The following is a 17,781-nucleotide window of genomic DNA, read 5'->3' as shown; positions in this document are numbered from 1 at the left end:
TTTGTCCTCTGCTCCGTGAAGCAGGCCCCTCCATGCTGAAAACCCCTGATCTGCAGCACCTCCACTCCATCTCTACCAGAGCCCTCTGTCTCCATCATGTACCACTCCAACACACCAGCCTGCAGACAGAGAGGAAGCAATTAGCACAAGCAGGACTCAGCAAGGCCATCACTCAGATCTGAAGGATACTCTTCGCTGTTACGGATGTCCACCACCAGCAGCTTTGGCTTGCTGGGCTTTGTTTTCTTCACAGGTGTTTTGGAATGACTAGGTCCTGTCAACTCACACAAGTCTATCAGATCTTCTGCTGAAATTCGTGGGGACACTTCTGCCTTCAGGTCATCCAATTTGATGGAGTCCCTAGACTTTAAAAGAAAAAAATAATATTAGAGGTGAAAAAATTAGAGATATGGGGTTTTTTTAAACTTATACTTGTTTGACAAACTTCAAGTGTAACAAACCTAGTTAGATGCAAACACATCTTTTTCTTTTAACTCTGAACTAGAGTTTAACTATCCATACAGAAAAGCTCCAGAGCAGTGCCAAATGCCTATCTGACAACTATAGCTCTATCTTCTGTTAAAAGTTGTTAAAATAGAAAAATTGTTTGACAATCCGTGCAGAAGATTTCAGTTTGTAAGTTGGTAATGAATTTTTGACTATGGCTGACGGGCTCACAACATCCATAGAACATTTCTTAACATCAGAAACTAAGTAAACTGGCTAGAGAGCACTCTCTGAAAAGGGAAACTGAAAGGTTTCATAATTGGAGCAGAAAAGATGGCAGCTTGCCATCTGCAGGATGGCAAACTGCAGGGATATCTCTGAAAGATACAGAGCTATCTAAACACCAGTTATTAGCCCAGCCCAAAGACCAAGCACAAACCAGGACATCAGAAAGATAAGATTTATATTATACCTAGATTTATAGTTTGTTTTTTTTTTTAATAATCCCAAACATTTGTCATTAGTTTTGTGGGACGGGAGAACTATGTATTAAATTAAAAAATTTATTTGGGGGAATGTGACAGATTATGACACACCACACTCCTGGGTAGTACTCAAGCAACTGCATGATAATACCTGAAATTATTTTTCCTAAGAGAACATTCATTGTGAATTATCCCAGAAATATTCACGAATACGAGAATTTCTACACTCCACATTCTTAAAGAATATCACAGTAACAATTTTTCTGCTTCTAAAAACCATTCCCCTTCTGTTATCTGGGTTTAGATTGCAGTAATCACACCAATACATTATTTTCTTATAGCCCATGATTCAAGAGAACAGGAGTAGCACTCTGAAAGAAATTGAGGCATTACTAATTGTTATTAGTCCAATTGACTGTAGTTAGGCCTAGATTTTTTTTTTTTTTGTTTTTAAACATACTAGTTCCTCATCTAATCTGAAGACTATTCCAACTTTAGGGAATATGCTAGACAAAACAGAGAGACATAGACATTTTTTTTTGAGTTATGGCCCAGAAAAGGCTTCTTAAGACAGTCTAGTGCTTAGAAATACCTCTGCTGCAAAGCAAGTTATCCAAAAGCCCTCAAAATTACAAACAAAATCAGTTCTAAAATCAACAAAATCAATTTATATTCCAGGGAATATTACCCAACTGCCTTTTCCATTGTATATAAGAATACTCGAAAAAGTTACAAATTGCCAGTCTCAACATTCTCCTTCCAAGTTCAGAAAAATAGAGTCAAGATGCCTTATAATCAGAAAAATACATAATTTCTGGATAATGTATTATCTGTTTCAACAGAGTAGTCAATACTCAGGGGAGACTTGTATCCATAAAAAACCAGTGTGACAGGGCACAGCCAACTTCCAGTTGCTGTCTAAAGCCACCTCCCACCTGAATAGCTGAATTTTCCCAGAAGGAGTCCAGGGAAATTAGTTGCATTAAAAGGGAGAAGGAAAAAAAAACCTCAAGCTCTTCTCACAAACTTCAGACTTGCCAAAGGAATTCAGCAGTCCCATGTCTAGGGGATTCACAGCAGACACATTTGGTAGATCCAAGAAAGGCAGTAATGTAGAAAAAATACTGATTACATAAATACACACTTGGATGACACAGCTTCATTTGTGTGATGACAACCTGGCAGACACTGCTGTCCTGAGACAACAGCTTCTGCCTCAGGAGCAGGCTTGAGGAGCAGCACCAAGGAGCGAAGGGAAGCAAGTCTGCTGCAAAGAGTTCAGTCCTTGAAGAAGGTTCACGTGATTCCAGGCAACAAAAACACTTGGATAATGAAGTCAGTGCAACTGGCTGAGATGACCTGAATTAAGTCTTCTGGAGAAACACGTACATTATGTTGGACTCTAATTACAAAAGCACTTCCTACTTTTATTTATACAACTCTTGTGTGTTCAGTTGATGGGATGAATGTCTCAGGAAAGAATGGAACCTTAAAAGTCCACAGCAGAAAACATACCAACCAAAATTTACCTAATCTGATATAAAAACATTTTCTCTTTATCTGAAAGTATAAAGCCATACAAAGTATTTTACAGGTATACACTGCCTGTCCTGCTAATAGGTTTTAATAACCAGGACAAGTCTTCTTTCCCTTTAACTGGATTGAAATTAAGGACAAACACATTCAGCTATGAATTTTACAACCATCTTTTCTTTGTCCAGCTCTGCCTTAATGGTAGATTCAGTGATACTACATCTCTATATAGGCTTTGAACAAAACTGAAGCTTCTCAACAGACTTGCTGGAAATAGAATTGCTGAATCAATGCTTTCTCTAGTAACTTTTTATCAGACTAATTTATTTCCTTCAAATTGCAAAGTGAAATATATGCATGTGCTTATAAGATAATTTTGCTAATTACTAAAAAAAAAATTACTACATCTCTTGTGTCTGGTAACAACTATATTTCATCTCAGGCATTTTCTCACAGGAATTTTCTAATGAACTGTCAGTCTGCACAAACCAAACATGGTTAACATCAAGCTGTCAATCCTTCTACCCCATCCTCACACCTTGTCTTCATAACCACCATCCTGCTACAGATACTTTGACACTGCAAGAAGCTACTACAGAAACTGGAATTGAGTTGAGACAGCTCTTCAGGCTGTCACATCCACTGAACACAAAAATCTTGCAGATTCTTTTGAACCTTCAACACCTTCCTACTCTACACAACAGTGCTCCAGCTGTTGTATACCACCTCAGTGCCTACCCTCTTCACCTCAGCATGGAGATGAACAAGATACAGGCTGACATTTTAGACAGGAGTCTTCACATGTGTCAGGACTATTCACTTCAATTCCCTGTTTAGGCTGTACTACATCATTGCAGGCATTGCTTTGCAGCTGTGAACAACCAGAAGGAAAAGTAGGTGAAGGAAGGAAGAGGGTTCACTGTAAACCAAATCCTTTAAGTTACTTTAGCTGCACCCAGAAAAAGTTTATGGCACTGACAGTCTCTTAGTAATTGTTTACAAATACCCAACAGCTGTGAACAGGGTGTAGTATGCAAATGAGATTTTGATTTCAGCTATATGAAGTGTCAGGTAGGCACATCTCAGAACAGCTACATGCAATATCCTGTTGAAGTTATCATCTGTCATTTTTTTTTGTTTGTTTTAAACAATGAAGCATAATGATTATCACAACCTAAAATTCCCATGCTAGTAATACACTATAGGGAGTACAGACAGAACAAATTGAAAAAAAACCCCAAAAAACAGAAAACCAAAAAAACAGCTGTGAACAGGGTGTAGTATGCAAATGAGATTTTGATTTCAGCTATATGAAGTGTCAGGTAGGCACATCTCAGAACAGCTACATGCAATATCCTGTTGAAGTTATCATCTGTCATTTTTTTTTGTTTGTTTTAAACAATGAAGCATAATGATTATCACAACCTAAAATTCCCATGCTAGTAATACACTATAGGGAGTACAGACAGAACAAATTGAAAAAAACCCCCAAAAAACAGAAAACAAAAAACAAACCAGGATAACCATGGGAAAAGCTTAAAAAAACCTTAAAAGCTTATCACATATATAAAATGCTTGTTTCTTCCTTTGAACTATCTTCCTGCTGTGATCTATTTACTCTTTTCCAAGGCAGACATGGTACATACTTTCTAAAAAAACCCCACACTCTTAAAATAAAAGGCAAAAGCTCTACTTTAAGCACAGTGCCAGAAGGCAGTTAAAAACCCAGTTACAAACTTGTGTTTTAGCATTTCTGTAAGAAGCTGTATACTGACAACAACACAGAAATTGAGAACTGCTCATATACAGAGCATACTTATATACTTGCTTTCATTACTTAGAAAACATAAAAAATATCAGAAAGACACTCACAATTTCACACATCCACGTATGCACAAGTGTGCTAGGATACTCTGCTACGATACTGAGCTTACTAAAGTTGCTTTATCCATTTTATTGCAAAGAGAAACTTATTTTAGCATATTTTAACTACAGGCATGAGTCTTGCTTTAGACTATTCAGCTAAAAGCAACTGTTTGTCAGGGAAGACTGCTTAAATCAGCAGGATGGCAATAGCAGAAAGAGTACCTAAGCTGAAGTCTGAAGTCGCCTTGTTGCCCAGAAGTTTCTCTGACAACACCCTATGTTCTTTATTTTCAAAGTACTTACTCTTCTCACCCCATTAATTTTCAAATAGGCCTGGGAATTGCTAATCCATATGCATTTACTGCTCTTAATAAGAAGAAATAGGCATTAAGAACTTAATTATTTTTTTTAAATATTAGGAATTAAAGCTGCTTAACCATTCTCAATTTGGAAGCCAAGTTTCAGAAAGATTAAAGCACTCCAGAACATGAGGCTGGTGCAATCACAGCTCCTATCTCTTTTCCCATTAGCCTGTAATCTCTTATAGGCACTTCATCAGGGCTTTTAAATGAAGATATACACTTTTTTTTTTGAGAAAATAGCCAAGGATCTTTAGTTCTGCTAACCTGAATTTAACAGTCCCATCTGATAAACACAGAAGCTATAAAGGAACTTTCTATCCAAGGAAAGGGTAGCTTTATCTGAGTAGATGCAGGGTTTCTCCCCTTTGTCTTTGAAGCTGGCAAAACTTAGTGCAGTTTATTTAATATACTAGGAACTTCAGCCTAGAAGTCAGTATCATTAAAGTCTGGGGTTCAAGCAAAATACTCTACTCAAACTATCAAAGTCTCTCATGAAGGAACACATTTCATGAAAGATGTCATTCCATATTTTACAAACATATTTCTCAAATCAGTGTATGCATGTACACAGAAATAAGACTATGAAAAAAATTTTTAAAAGCTTATAAGATAATGGTTTAAGCTCTCCACTTGCCCTCCCCACCATTTTTATTACAATTACTAGCAAAGGGCCATACAAAAAGGCTTCAGTGTTTTTTGATGTTCAATTGCAACTGTTTATAAAGGAGGAACAACCAAAACTCCAGATTTTAAGAACTCTTTTCTACAATATTTCAACACTTGAGTGCAAGTGTTCTCTACACAATCTCTCTAGCAAACTGATTCTTACACTTAGATTCATTCCTCTGTAGCTATCTTATTCTGCTTCTCATATTCCCTAGTCAAGACACTGTCTACCTTCCCTATGCTCCCTCCCTCCACTCCCTATTTAAGTTTGCTCCATTTTCGTTTTGCAAGCTGCACTCTTCCACTCCCTCCACTCTCCTGACTCTCCCACAAAGTTCCTGCACACAGCTTCATAGATCTACAGAAAAGGGAAGTGAGCTCTGCTTGCCAAACCAGCTCATTACTAAGGAAACACAAGGAAAGGGCATCTCAATGGAATAACATAACTGAGTGAATAAACCGAGTCAGCAGGGCTGAAAGACACAATATTCCCCTGCATGCAGTGGGGCATGCTGAAAATTCAGTTATTGCCCCTGGTATGATACAAAAGGTAAAAAGCTTCTCACCACTGCATGGAACCATTTCAAAAGACAAAGCTGAGACATAATCCAGTTATGCCTGAAAATACTCACAGGATACCTTAACGTGCAATAAAACTTGAAGTAAAAGCAGGAGCAAGAATGATCTTGCCAGACTTGAATGCTTTTCATCAGTGCCTCTTTTTTCTCCCTCTTGATATATGCTCTGTTCTTGACAAGAAATTGTATTCCTTTGATTTGAGAAAAATTACTACAGTATCTTTAGGAAACAGTCAGAGATTCCCCTGAACTCTTAAAAAAATACCAACAACCACCAGAGTTTAATAACACATCTCAATGCAAACTGCAACTGCTAGAGGAGTTTCCTTCATAATGTGATCACGTATCTCACTTGGTCAGAGCCACTGGATTTACAAAATCTAACTTCTTTCATCTGTAGTTGCTATTTATTCACATTCCTGTTTTCTGAACTGGCATTAGCAATGGCAGCACAGCTCTAGGACATTTTCAGTCATTTACCACTGTGAAGCCTGTCAAAACATGCTGTTCAGGCTCCCCCCAAAAAAATCTGACAATGTGGTCAGCCAGACAGTTACTCTGTAAGCTGGATGTTCTTTTCACATAAATCTTGCATTCACATAAATTCTGCACCATTCCACCCATTTTAGAGACCTGGGCCCAAGCTTTCTTGAGCTATATTAAAATCATCATCCACAGAAACATTTGTTCCCATAAGCCTAAAATGTATTCATTCACATTTGCAGGATGGGTCCATGACTAAACTTTGGTGCAGGCTCAACTTACAACCAGTATGGAATCTTCTAGTTATGTGTCACACATATTTAATAATCAGATTTTGCACACCTAATAATAAATCATCATCCACAGAAACATTTGTTCCCATAAGCCTAAAATGTATTCTTTCACATTTGCAGGATGGTCTCCATGACTAAACTTTGGTACAGGCTCAACTTTACAACTAGTATGGAATCTTTCTTCTAGTTATGCTGTCAAACACATTTAATAATCATATTTTCCACACCTAATAACGTCAGAAGAGTAAATATATATACAGAGCTGTAACACTTTTACTAGTAGATTATGATGGTGTTGACACCATCACACAGGCAAGAGAGCTGCATCCAGAAAGTCTTTTCTATCCTCCAGCTGCACTCCCTAATAAAGTTAGATCATGATGACACTGCATCCTGACTCAGCTGAGAAAACACACAGCACCTAGCCTGGCCTGAGGTGCACTAAGAAAGGATTATGAGGAATCCTAAATTCAAGACTAGCTTAAGGCAGGCTCCTGTAGAGATAGATGTTGAGAAAACATAAGGTAGGACAGAAGACTGAGGAGTAGAGGGAAAAGGCACCTTAGGCTGGCATAATACAGCTCTTCCCCACACCACGAAATGTGTTTTAATAGCACAGTTACTGTGCTATTAACTGTGCACTAACTTTCACAGCAGCAGTGTGTGGCACACACAGGAGTTGCTGCAAGCTGGAATTAGAGCTGTTGTGAGTGGCAGGAGGGAGCTGTCTGTGCAAAACAAGCTTAGAATCCTTAAGTATGATCTAGAGTGAGTGTCTCACAAAGTATTACAGCCTCATATAAATAGTATTTAGATCATTACAAACATACTCCTTCAATTCTGCCTCAACTGAGCAGTACATTTGTTTCAATGAGCTAACATTCTATTTAAGTAATTGCAATTTTTATTACAACTTAAAAAACCACCCACAACATTCATTAGAAACTATTAAATTAACATTTAACATCAATTATTTTCTGAGCCTTATATTTTGTATTTTATCCACTCTGCTAATTTAATGCCTCATCTGCTAAGAGAAAAAGTCCTAAAACTATAGAAAATATATATAGATTTTCAAAACCAGTCAGAATAGACAAGGTGCTAAATAAGGCTTCCTTTAAATATCTGCAGAACCAAAGTTCTGGAAGCAGAGGTTTCCCTACAATCCTCACTTCCTGGTAGCTGTCTGCCTGGTTTATGAGTATCAAAAAAACCTTGAAAAGCTAACCAATAAACAGAGAATGTTTTGAAGTTTGCAACAATTGCTAAAGTATTTGCCAGAATGTGATGGGCTTATGCCTAATTAAACAGCTATTTGTTTATTCACTCACAAGAGAGTGACATTAAAGTGCATTTTAACCAACTCTTCTAAAAAATGACAAATAACCCCAGCTTATCACTCAAGCTGCTGTCAGCTACAACCAGAAAAAAAGAGCCATCAAAGACAAATGTAAAATAAATTAGAAGCATTAACTGAGATCCTGATCAGCTAATGCTTGGCACAATTTGAACTAAAGACAAATTTGACTAAGAGCTTTCTATTAAGTGTAAGAACAATGGAAGAGGAAAACAAAACCAAGACCCACACAAAAACAGAAGACAAAAGAAATCTGAAATGGGTCAAGGCAGTCATTAGACCCTTCAGGCAGAATATAAGTAACAGCCATTATGAACATGAGCATCACACAGACAATTCTTAGCTTGCACACTGAAACAGAAGTGTTGGTATCCACTACTGACCATGCTTCTTTCTGAAGACTAAATGCATTTACACACCAGTTATTTAATGACTTAATATAAACCTAGCCAATATATTTTTTATGGACAAATACTTCCTAGGTGCAGACAGGAACTCAGAAGCAATTGAGTGCTGCTGTATGACAAATAGGCCTGAATTTCCATCTGTTGGAAGTCTATCACACAAGCTATCCTTAATTACTGGCAAAGGAAAGTTATCATCAGGAGAATTTGCTCATACTATTTATGATAAAAGCGTGTTTTTCATATTTGTGTTGTTTGATCAAGCCATTAAGTCATGTTGCTGCTTAGGTATTTCTACTACTTTATCAAAACCAAAAAACTGAATCTCCTGGCATTTAAATCACTGCAAGGATCAATAATCATCTGGTAGACTTTTCTCCAGTTGAATACTTTCATTCCTCAGCACCTCTGAGGAACTCCCACCCTTGCAAAGAGAATCAGGAGTAGAAGAAGGCAAAGCTGTAATTATATCAGTCTCTGGATTTCTGTGAGCTCACCTGCCACGTGTGAGCAGATACTGATAAAGAAGCTGCAACATTTTCTCCTTTTTATTTAGAATTATGGAAGTAGCTGGCGAGAGTGTATGTCTACCATATCTATAATAATGGAGACACAGATACAGCAGACAATTGTAATATTACAGTGCTATTTCTCTCTGTGACTCCTGGGCACTCAGGAAAATACTTCAGGAGTTTCCAGGGTATGAAAATAAGTTTCAGGAAGAGTAAGAAGAAAAAAACATCAACCATCTACTGGTAAAGAAAAGTAACAGATACAAAAATTGAGTAGATTGTAATGTAATTTCAGTATTTAATGTAAATTCAGAATTTAAAGGGTTTTTTTCTGTTATTTTTGACATTTTATCTTTCTCAAAATAAACAATGCAACCCCACTTAAGATGCACATTCATTCTCTCTGAAACTATTTCCTCCTTGAGATTTTATCTCAGTAGAAATATGCTTACTGGCTGAAAGAGTAAAAGATTAAGCAACACACAAGTCCAGAAGGAAAAAAGAGCGCACCCAAGCCTATTTACAAACTTGCAAATAGATGTCACTAAAATAAAAACTAAGCAATGCTAGTGATAAAAAGCAGTTTTGTTTCACTGACTGCTGATTTAGGTAGAAAAATGCACACCCAGAGGGGAAATACTTCTCCTGTTATTATTAACCAAAGCACAGTAACATGCAGATACACACAAATATTTGAGTTGCCAATAAAAAGCACTTAAGAAACAAACTGAAGCAGTGTAGAAAAAAAATACAAATAGAGAGGTAAGAGACAGCTGGTGTTTACAATTAAAAACACTAAACATTTAGTGTCTCAAGAAGTCAGAAATTACCTTCAGAAGCAAACCCACAACTTTTTTCACAAAGAATTGCTTTCTATCCTACCCACTTTCAAATACAGAGGTGACCCACAAATAAAAAACTGGAGACAGAAAAGTAAAGTCCTTGTCCAAAGAATCATCAACTAAAGAGGTAAGGAAACAGAAAAGTTATTTTTTTAAGAGCTAAACTGCAGAGCAAAGACACAATGGTGTTTTAGAAAATCCATTAAAGGATACTGTGTGTACTAAAGACTGAACTCAGATTTCACCCCTTTCAAGTAGATAAAAAGTTTCCCCATGGCAGCAAACACCAGTAGAGGACATGTTTGAAGCAAGAGATAATTCCAGGATTATGGTTAAAAAAACCCCCCCAAACAAAAACAAACCCCACCACCTTTGTGTGTAAATAGCGTATTTCACCAATAATTTCAATTCAGTTTTTGCCAATATTGCTCTAATCCCTGAGAGGTGTCATTTCATGAAGACAAGCATCCAAAAGTACAGTCACAAGTGAGAGGCAGCTCATTATGGACTCCTGTTACACAGGACTCTCCCAAGTCTGAACTATGGCTCCTGACTGAATCATAACATACTTGACTTGCATCTATCTGTCTCAAAATCTGACACACAAAAATACTGCACATGAGAGTAAACAATACATTTCCAGACTATAATTTCAGATATGAATAGTCTTTCTTGTGTCCAAGAGATTAATTTCCTCTTTGCTTACATATTTCTGTATAGATGCCTGAACCTGTACAGCTCTCTTTCATATGACGAGCTAAAAAACCAAAATACAGCAGTAACCAAAAGCTCCAATATACTTGTGCTTCAAAAGATGTTAAACCTTCAGCTGCACTGCAGTAAATGAAGAGGTCTTTGCTGTTAGGCAGACAGAACTAGAAATGAAAGAGAAGTCAATAGAAGTTCTAGTATTTATTTATCTACTCTTTAACATACCAAAAACATTTGCTTAATTTCTTGGAACTTGTGGGATGGATGAGCCTAATTACTGGTTTTATAAACAAACACAACTTCTGATATGAAAACAAAAACATTATCAGGAAAAAACCACCCAAAACATTTCTCAGAAAACGGAAGAACACTGAAAGAAACTTGCTTGATCTGAAATAAGGATTCTTCTCTCTATGACAACATTTGTTTAGTAGACCAGGGCTGCTTTCTCCCACCTCCCTCTTTGCTATATCCAAGTGCTTTGACTCTTGCTTTTACACATAAAGGCACAAGCAATACTTAGAAATCAGAAGACTTGTTTTTTTAGTCGTTTGTCATAACATTCAGGAAAGCTAGCACATACACAAAGTCATTTTCACTAGTAGCACTGTCAGACGTCTGACCAGAGAGACTGAATACTTTCCTTGGAAGTTTCCTTGACTCGATGGATCACAGCCCTGGGGAACCCCATCTGAACTCAGTGTTGGATGTGTTTTCTGCAGGAATTTGTACCAGATGACCTTAGGAGGTCCTGTCTGAATTACTCTATCAAAGTGCAGCCCTTGGCTCCTTCAGAAAGCCTCTCTACATATCTCCAGAGCAGCACAGCAGCAGATTGTGCTGGCTACAATTCCTGGATCACAATGAGTATTCCACTGGAATTTCATTTTTCTTCACAATTGCCTTTCTAGATCCACCTATTGTTTCTTAAATCCTGTGAGATCTTTCAAGTTTCCTTTTGTTCTTCATTTGCCTGTCTGCACTGGCAGTCCTGGATTTTTAGCTAAAGCTTCCAGAAATTACAACAGAAATAAAATAAAAACTAAAGTAAAAACTAAGAAAATTATTGAATATTAAGTTCCAGTTTAATGACTGAAAAGTAAAGATTCACCTGAATGACAACAACATTTTTTAGTTTCCTAGTAGTTAGGAAAAACAAATAGAAAGACTAAAACCTAATGCAATTCACCAAATAGACATAGCAGGTCTATATATGCTTCCTAGATTATTGAAATGCTTGTGAATAAAATGCCTGTAGGAGAATGTGGAAGAAAAAAACCCCAACAAAATAAAATTTAATTTTTAAGATACTAACTAGATTTATACTGTTAAGAGGAAGGAAGGGAATAATTTCAAATCACCAGTATTCAGATAGTGCAATTGACAAGGGAAACAGCTATTAGATTCTACTAGAGAGAGAGGAGAAAAATCTTCTTACTAAATTTGGTATCTATTTAATGCAGATATTCTCTTAGTTACTAGTTACACTTTGCCAAGATAAACACAGGCATAATTCACCAACTAAAATCTCAGAGTAGCTTGTGGCATATCCTTTACCTGACATGCCAAGATGGAAAAAGCAGCCAGAGCTGCCTGCATCACTTTCCAGTTACCTGTTCTCACTGTCACACTGTTCCTTTTACTGCTGTGCTAAAGCCTGCTTGTAGTTCTGCAGGCGAGCTGTGGACACTGGTGGGCTGTTGTAAGAGAACCGAAGGAGCAGGAGTTGGGAGAGGCAGGAGAAACACGCAACCTGAATAACCTGAGGAATCCTCCCCGCTCCAATCCCCAGGCTGCTTACGAGGTCACTCCGAGGAGCTTCCTGGTAGTCTGCAGAGAAGCAGGAGAGGGAAGAGCTCCTGGCGGTGCTGCTGTCGGCGGCCGGCCGCGGGGGCTGCGCGTACTGCCTGAACGTGGCGCTCTTGGGAGTCCAGCGGAACAGGTTGATCGACTCGCGAACGCAACGCTCAATGTCGATCTCTGGAAGGGATTTCAAGGAAAAGCAAGAAATTTAAGAGCAAAATACCAGTAAAGCCAAGTAACCCAGCTATGACATTGCTAAATATACATACACCCACCTATACCTTTGTCTGTCTTTCTGTCCCTTGCTCAAAGCAAATGTAGATTTCAAAAGCGTTTTCCCGTTCAAAAAGAAAAACACTCAAAAGGTTTTTTATTAAAAAAAAAAACAACTCAGGAGCTTTTTTTTATTAAAAAAAACACATCAGGAGCTTTTTAACTAAAAAATAAAGACATTTTAATGATTAATTTGATCTGTTTAAGCGAAGCATATCAGAACTTTAACCAGTGCAAAGTCAGGACAGTAATTGAAACCTAGTCGTTGTAAGGCATTGTAAAATCTTTACAAGTTAAACTATTGACTAATCAATGTAAATTTGTGCAGTTCATCAAAAGTAGATCTCATACAGTGTACAGAGATCAGGATCAAGTAAGTGTCTTATTTCTCAGTTAAATCCTACTAACAGTCAGATTGAAAGCTTTCATCTACTGAATTTTGCATCCCTGCCATTTTAACAAAGCTACATGTTATCTTTTTGCTGAAAAGCAGGGGTTTTTAACATTAATTTGTGCTTGATGGCAAACATAATGGATTGTTTTAGAGATTTTAGAGAATTTTTTTAAACAAAAAAACAAACAAGTAATACAGTCCTAAACCCAACCAGACATTCCCAATGAAACATCCCAGCTGAAAGAGTGAAGTGCCAATGTGATAATATATTACTCAACTTGAAAAGAAAACTGACACCTATCAAATGACAAGCACCCTAAAATAAGATGTGGTCAATTAAAAAGCAGGAAGCTACACTGCAACAGGTAGGTAAAAGAGTAAACCTGTTGGAAATATATTTTTTGCAACACTAAGCATCCTACCCGTATATATCTTCTAACAAGATGTAACATAAAAGCTTTTACCACTATAAAAGGACTAGTTTTGCACCTCCTGTATGTGGTCTCATGAAGAGCAAAAACAATCCTAGCTTGCATTTCATGACAAAACTGGTGTAGTGAGACAGACAAACAGCAGGGATATCAGCACTTTTTGTGTCTGTGCCAAGATCTTGTATGATTCATTACAACAGTCAAAATTTAGATTAAAGCATCAACTTCTATGAAGAAAACAGAGGCATCGTAGCCAGGCTTTATCTGTAGATCTCAAACAGATTTGATGCACTGCCATCAATCACTCATTGCCATCAGCAGATTTGATGCCTTGCCATCAATCTGGGAGCTACTCCAGAAACCTCAGTCATGAGCAGGGTGATGAGCAGAAGAAGCTGAATTTGAAGCTTGGGGCAGAATAATCTAGTTGGAAGAGATTATTGACTGTTTAAAATCTGGCAGATGTGATCTATTACTCTCCCAGTCACAAAGCTGTCCGTATTCAGGTAGGATACAATCTGCAGCAGATGCTTTAATTCCATTAATGACAAGATGCTTATGTGCTATCTTGCTTCTAAAATTCTTAAAATCTGAGAGTAGAGCTGTGGCTTACCCAATTTTAATTCTAGCTCTAAAAACCTTTCTGTGGGTGTGTAAAAGTAAATTGCAATTTTCCTTGACAATATCAGGTTCCCTAGCTGCTTGGGATAATAGGTGTCACAGATAAATGGACTACGTGATGTCTCAACAGTAGCTAACAATTTCTCATTTCAACTATACTGCAATAGAAGGCTGTTACTCAGCATCATTCCCAAGGAAAATACACACAACTGGAAAATTTCACACAATCTCTTAATTCAGGTAAAGAGAGGAAATGCCTTCCACTGTTCATTTTTCCTCAAGCTCAGAAAACACCCAAAACCACCACCATTACAGTTGCACTTTTTTCTACATTTCTGAAAACTCATTTTATTTATAAAAAGTTGAGAATTTCAGTGCAAGGCTGTAGTACATTCATAGTGGGGCCGTGGTTTCTTTTTTTGTTTTGGTTTAATTTTTTTTTTTTTTAAAGAGACTGCTGTAATTGAGTTATAAGACCCATTTTCCTTAGCAATTCTTAGCTAAGGAAACATTAGTAGTACTTCTATAATAAATGATATGAATGCCGAATTTAGCTAGTAAAAAAAAAAAAGGAAAAACAATAATTAATAGCATGAGGAGCATTTGGCTGTGAGAGGGCATAATAGCCAACATATATCTGAAATTGAAAACAGAACTGGGGGATGGAATAGGAACACTGTTTGCAGTAAAGCGATGAAAAAGCTGAAAGGAGAAATTGAGACTGACAGTGTTAAACACTGAAACAGGTCAAAATATTTTTCCTAGAAACAAGCTCTGTAATTTCAAAAGAAATCAATTTCAGAGAACTGGAAAAAGGCTTGGCCACTGCAACAGGCTTCCCAGGGGAGTGGTCATAGCACCAAAGTTGACAGAGTTCAAGAAGCATTTGGACAATGCTCTCAGGCACATGGTGTGACTCTTGGGGTTCCTGTGCAGGGCCAGGAGATGGACTCAGTGATCCTTTTGATCCCTCCCAACTGTGTGCATGTTTGTAAAAAACATAACCAGTTCTCACACATCAGGGTGTAAGTAAAAATGTAGGAGTCTGTTGTTCTGTGGTTTTGGAATGCTTGGTTTCTCATTTCTTCCAAGTAGCACTTCAGGAGGACAGTGGGCATGGCTGAAAATGAAACTCCACAGAACAAGAGAGAATTTTCAGTGGTTTGTGGGGGAAGCCATCAAAAGCCTAAAACAAATTTACAGGCTGTCAATTAATTCATCTGCTTCTCAGTAATGCAAAATAAAAACTACAACAAGGCAATTCTGTTTTCCACAAGTAACAATAAAAAAGCCTCACAACCACAAAATACCCCCCAACAATGTGCAAATCATAGGCACATGCATGCATATAATGTGGGAATAGTCAACATCTAGCACCCACAAGGGAGACAAGAATATGGCTGGTGAAAGAATTCACTCAAAGAATTTACTCACATTCTTTTGAAAAAAACCCAATTACTTTCGGGATACTGGAGTTTAAGACTACATTAAACTGGTATAAATATTTACAGAATATTTATTAGTCACGTTGGATGAACAGGCTTCACACTTGAGCAACCTTCAAGCCCTTCTTCTTCATTTGTTTGCAATTGCAGTTTAAGAAAAATCACTTCCCGTCAGTAACTAAAATGCAATTCAATCTCATGCGCCCTTGCTGGATAAGATCTTTTCTCCTCTTTTTGGCTAATAAGTAAGGGTCTGCAACCTACTTCAATCCCAATTTCTTCCCATGCCCTTTCAAATATATGACAAATTAGTCAGTCTCTGGTGAAATGTCCATTTTCTGTTATCTCCCCAAGACTTTGCATTCACACAGCATTAATCCTGCCTGTACTCTTCCTGCTCCCAAGCCACTGCACTACAAGCCAGAAAACATTAGAGCTTCCACATTATTAGAAACATACCATTGGTATGTCAGAAGCATAAATATATCAAGTCAGAGCCTAGATTCTTGAACAGGACTATAAACAAATGAACAGAGACTACTTCAGCAGAATGCCAGAGCGCTTGACACTTGCAAACAACTTAGAGGAACACTCTTCTGAGAGCAGGGTCTGCATAAATCTCCAGGTGTAAGCAACAAATGAAAGTAACATTCAGAAAGGATGAAGAGGGCATGCTCACTCATGGAGATGTATATGTAATGTCTCAGTGCTCTCCAAGATGCCCACAGTGGGGTATTTTATAGTTTAAAAACTATGTACCTTCTGTTTCTATTAAGACAAATTATTTCCTTGGAAAATCTGTAATGAAAATGTGCTGAATAACATAGTGTCATTAAATATGAAGTGTGAAAAAAATTTAAGCCTGACTTAAAACATAATAAAAATACTACAAAAATAAGTTATAATTTCAAAACTTAGTACATCTTCAAACTGGTTTTGAAAAATTGCAGAGCACCTGTATTTCAAAAAGTCAAAGCTGGAACCCAAGTATCTTAGGAACCAAAGTCATAATTTCATTTTCAAACACTATATTTAGGAGGTCTTGCTCAAATGAGCTCAAGTATTTCACAGTCAAGCAGCAACCAAGCCTTACAGGAAACAATTCTATGGAAGCAGCTAATTGCTCAGCATCAAAAGGCTGTCTCTGACGTTTCTAAATATGCAAATAATATAGCAACAGATAAAGACAGGAGTAGAGAAGGGAAAGAAAAGTGATCTAACAGCAGCACCTTGGTTTTGCCATGGCCCTATCCTAACATTAAGCCTACTGAAATGTTTTGCTCCTTTTCTGAACTAAACTTGTTTATTCTAAGATGTTTTTCATTTTGCTTTTATGCTAAACTGTAACTTCTTACCAAGCTGCTGCCTGCCTCTATCCACAGCCTCAACTGAAAAGGACAGCTCAGACTGACATAGCTGCTTTTTAAGCTATGCAAGTTTATCATTATAGATACAGGAGAGAAGTAGATTGCACTTGAAACAGATGTTGAAAAAAGCATCAGTTTAAGTGCAATACACCTGTGACAAAAGCACACAGAATGTTTTATTTTTATAGGAAAACCGGGTGTGCATATGTTGTTCACAGCAAGTGAAGGCAAGCATTGGAGAAAAATGTAAGACAAATGGTTCTTTCCTAATGAAAATCTACACAGACCAAGTCTTTGTGTGCAGTTAATCAATTCCAGAGCCTTTTCCTTGGGTAACAGGATACCAGTTAAGAAACTCAGCCAAAATAAACTGCTTCTGCATTTTGGGAATAGACCAGAATTGTGAGTGTGGTTTGACATCTCCATCACAAATACTTTATTACTACCCTGCCAGGCAACATCAGCTTTCACCACACAGCCACATAAATAGGTCAGAAACTCACTGTGCTATGAATGCTCTGGTACTGAATAGGTCAGTCAGTTCAACCTCCTGATTCTTGCTCTTAGAAGAAATAGAGGTGAAAGGCCATAAACTCTTTTTTCCTGATGACATACAGAAGAATGTGCATATTTAAAAGGACAAATCTAGGAAGAGAAGTGACATTTCTATCCAACATCTCTGTATCTATTACTGTAAGAAGGTCATTATAAATGAAAAGGTCAATGCAGAACTATTCTTTTTACATTATTTATTTCCTACATTGCAGGATAGTTGCGTGACTTCATTTTTTTTTTGTGGACAGCAGTAGAAAGAAGCAGCAGTAGACATTATGAATTATTCCCTAGACATTAGACTGCATAAAGGGCAAACATGGATTCTTTTCTTACTTGTGATTGTAAAAATTCCT

General features: G+C 37.4%; 1 long non-coding RNA gene across 1 annotated transcript in view; it reads right to left on the bottom strand.

The window, feature by feature from the left end:
• The window catches only part of LOC121357145, a 28,131-nt gene extending 15,614 nt beyond the window's left edge, over positions 1-12,517 (bottom strand). Inside the window, exons 1-2 of the long non-coding RNA XR_005955692.1 lie at positions 12,341-12,517; positions 190-365 (exon numbers count right to left, since the gene is read on the bottom strand). This is a non-coding gene — a long non-coding RNA (uncharacterized LOC121357145). The remainder of the gene's footprint in view (positions 1-189; positions 366-12,340) is intronic.
• Between the last annotated feature and the right edge of the window lie 5,264 nt (positions 12,518-17,781).

This window comes from Pyrgilauda ruficollis, unplaced genomic scaffold, assembly GCF_017590135.1.
Source record: "Pyrgilauda ruficollis isolate IOZ18807 unplaced genomic scaffold, ASM1759013v1 scaffold311, whole genome shotgun sequence".
Lineage (NCBI taxonomy): Eukaryota > Metazoa > Chordata > Aves > Passeriformes > Passeridae > Pyrgilauda > Pyrgilauda ruficollis.
This window is presented reverse-complemented; position numbering and strand designations above follow the sequence as displayed.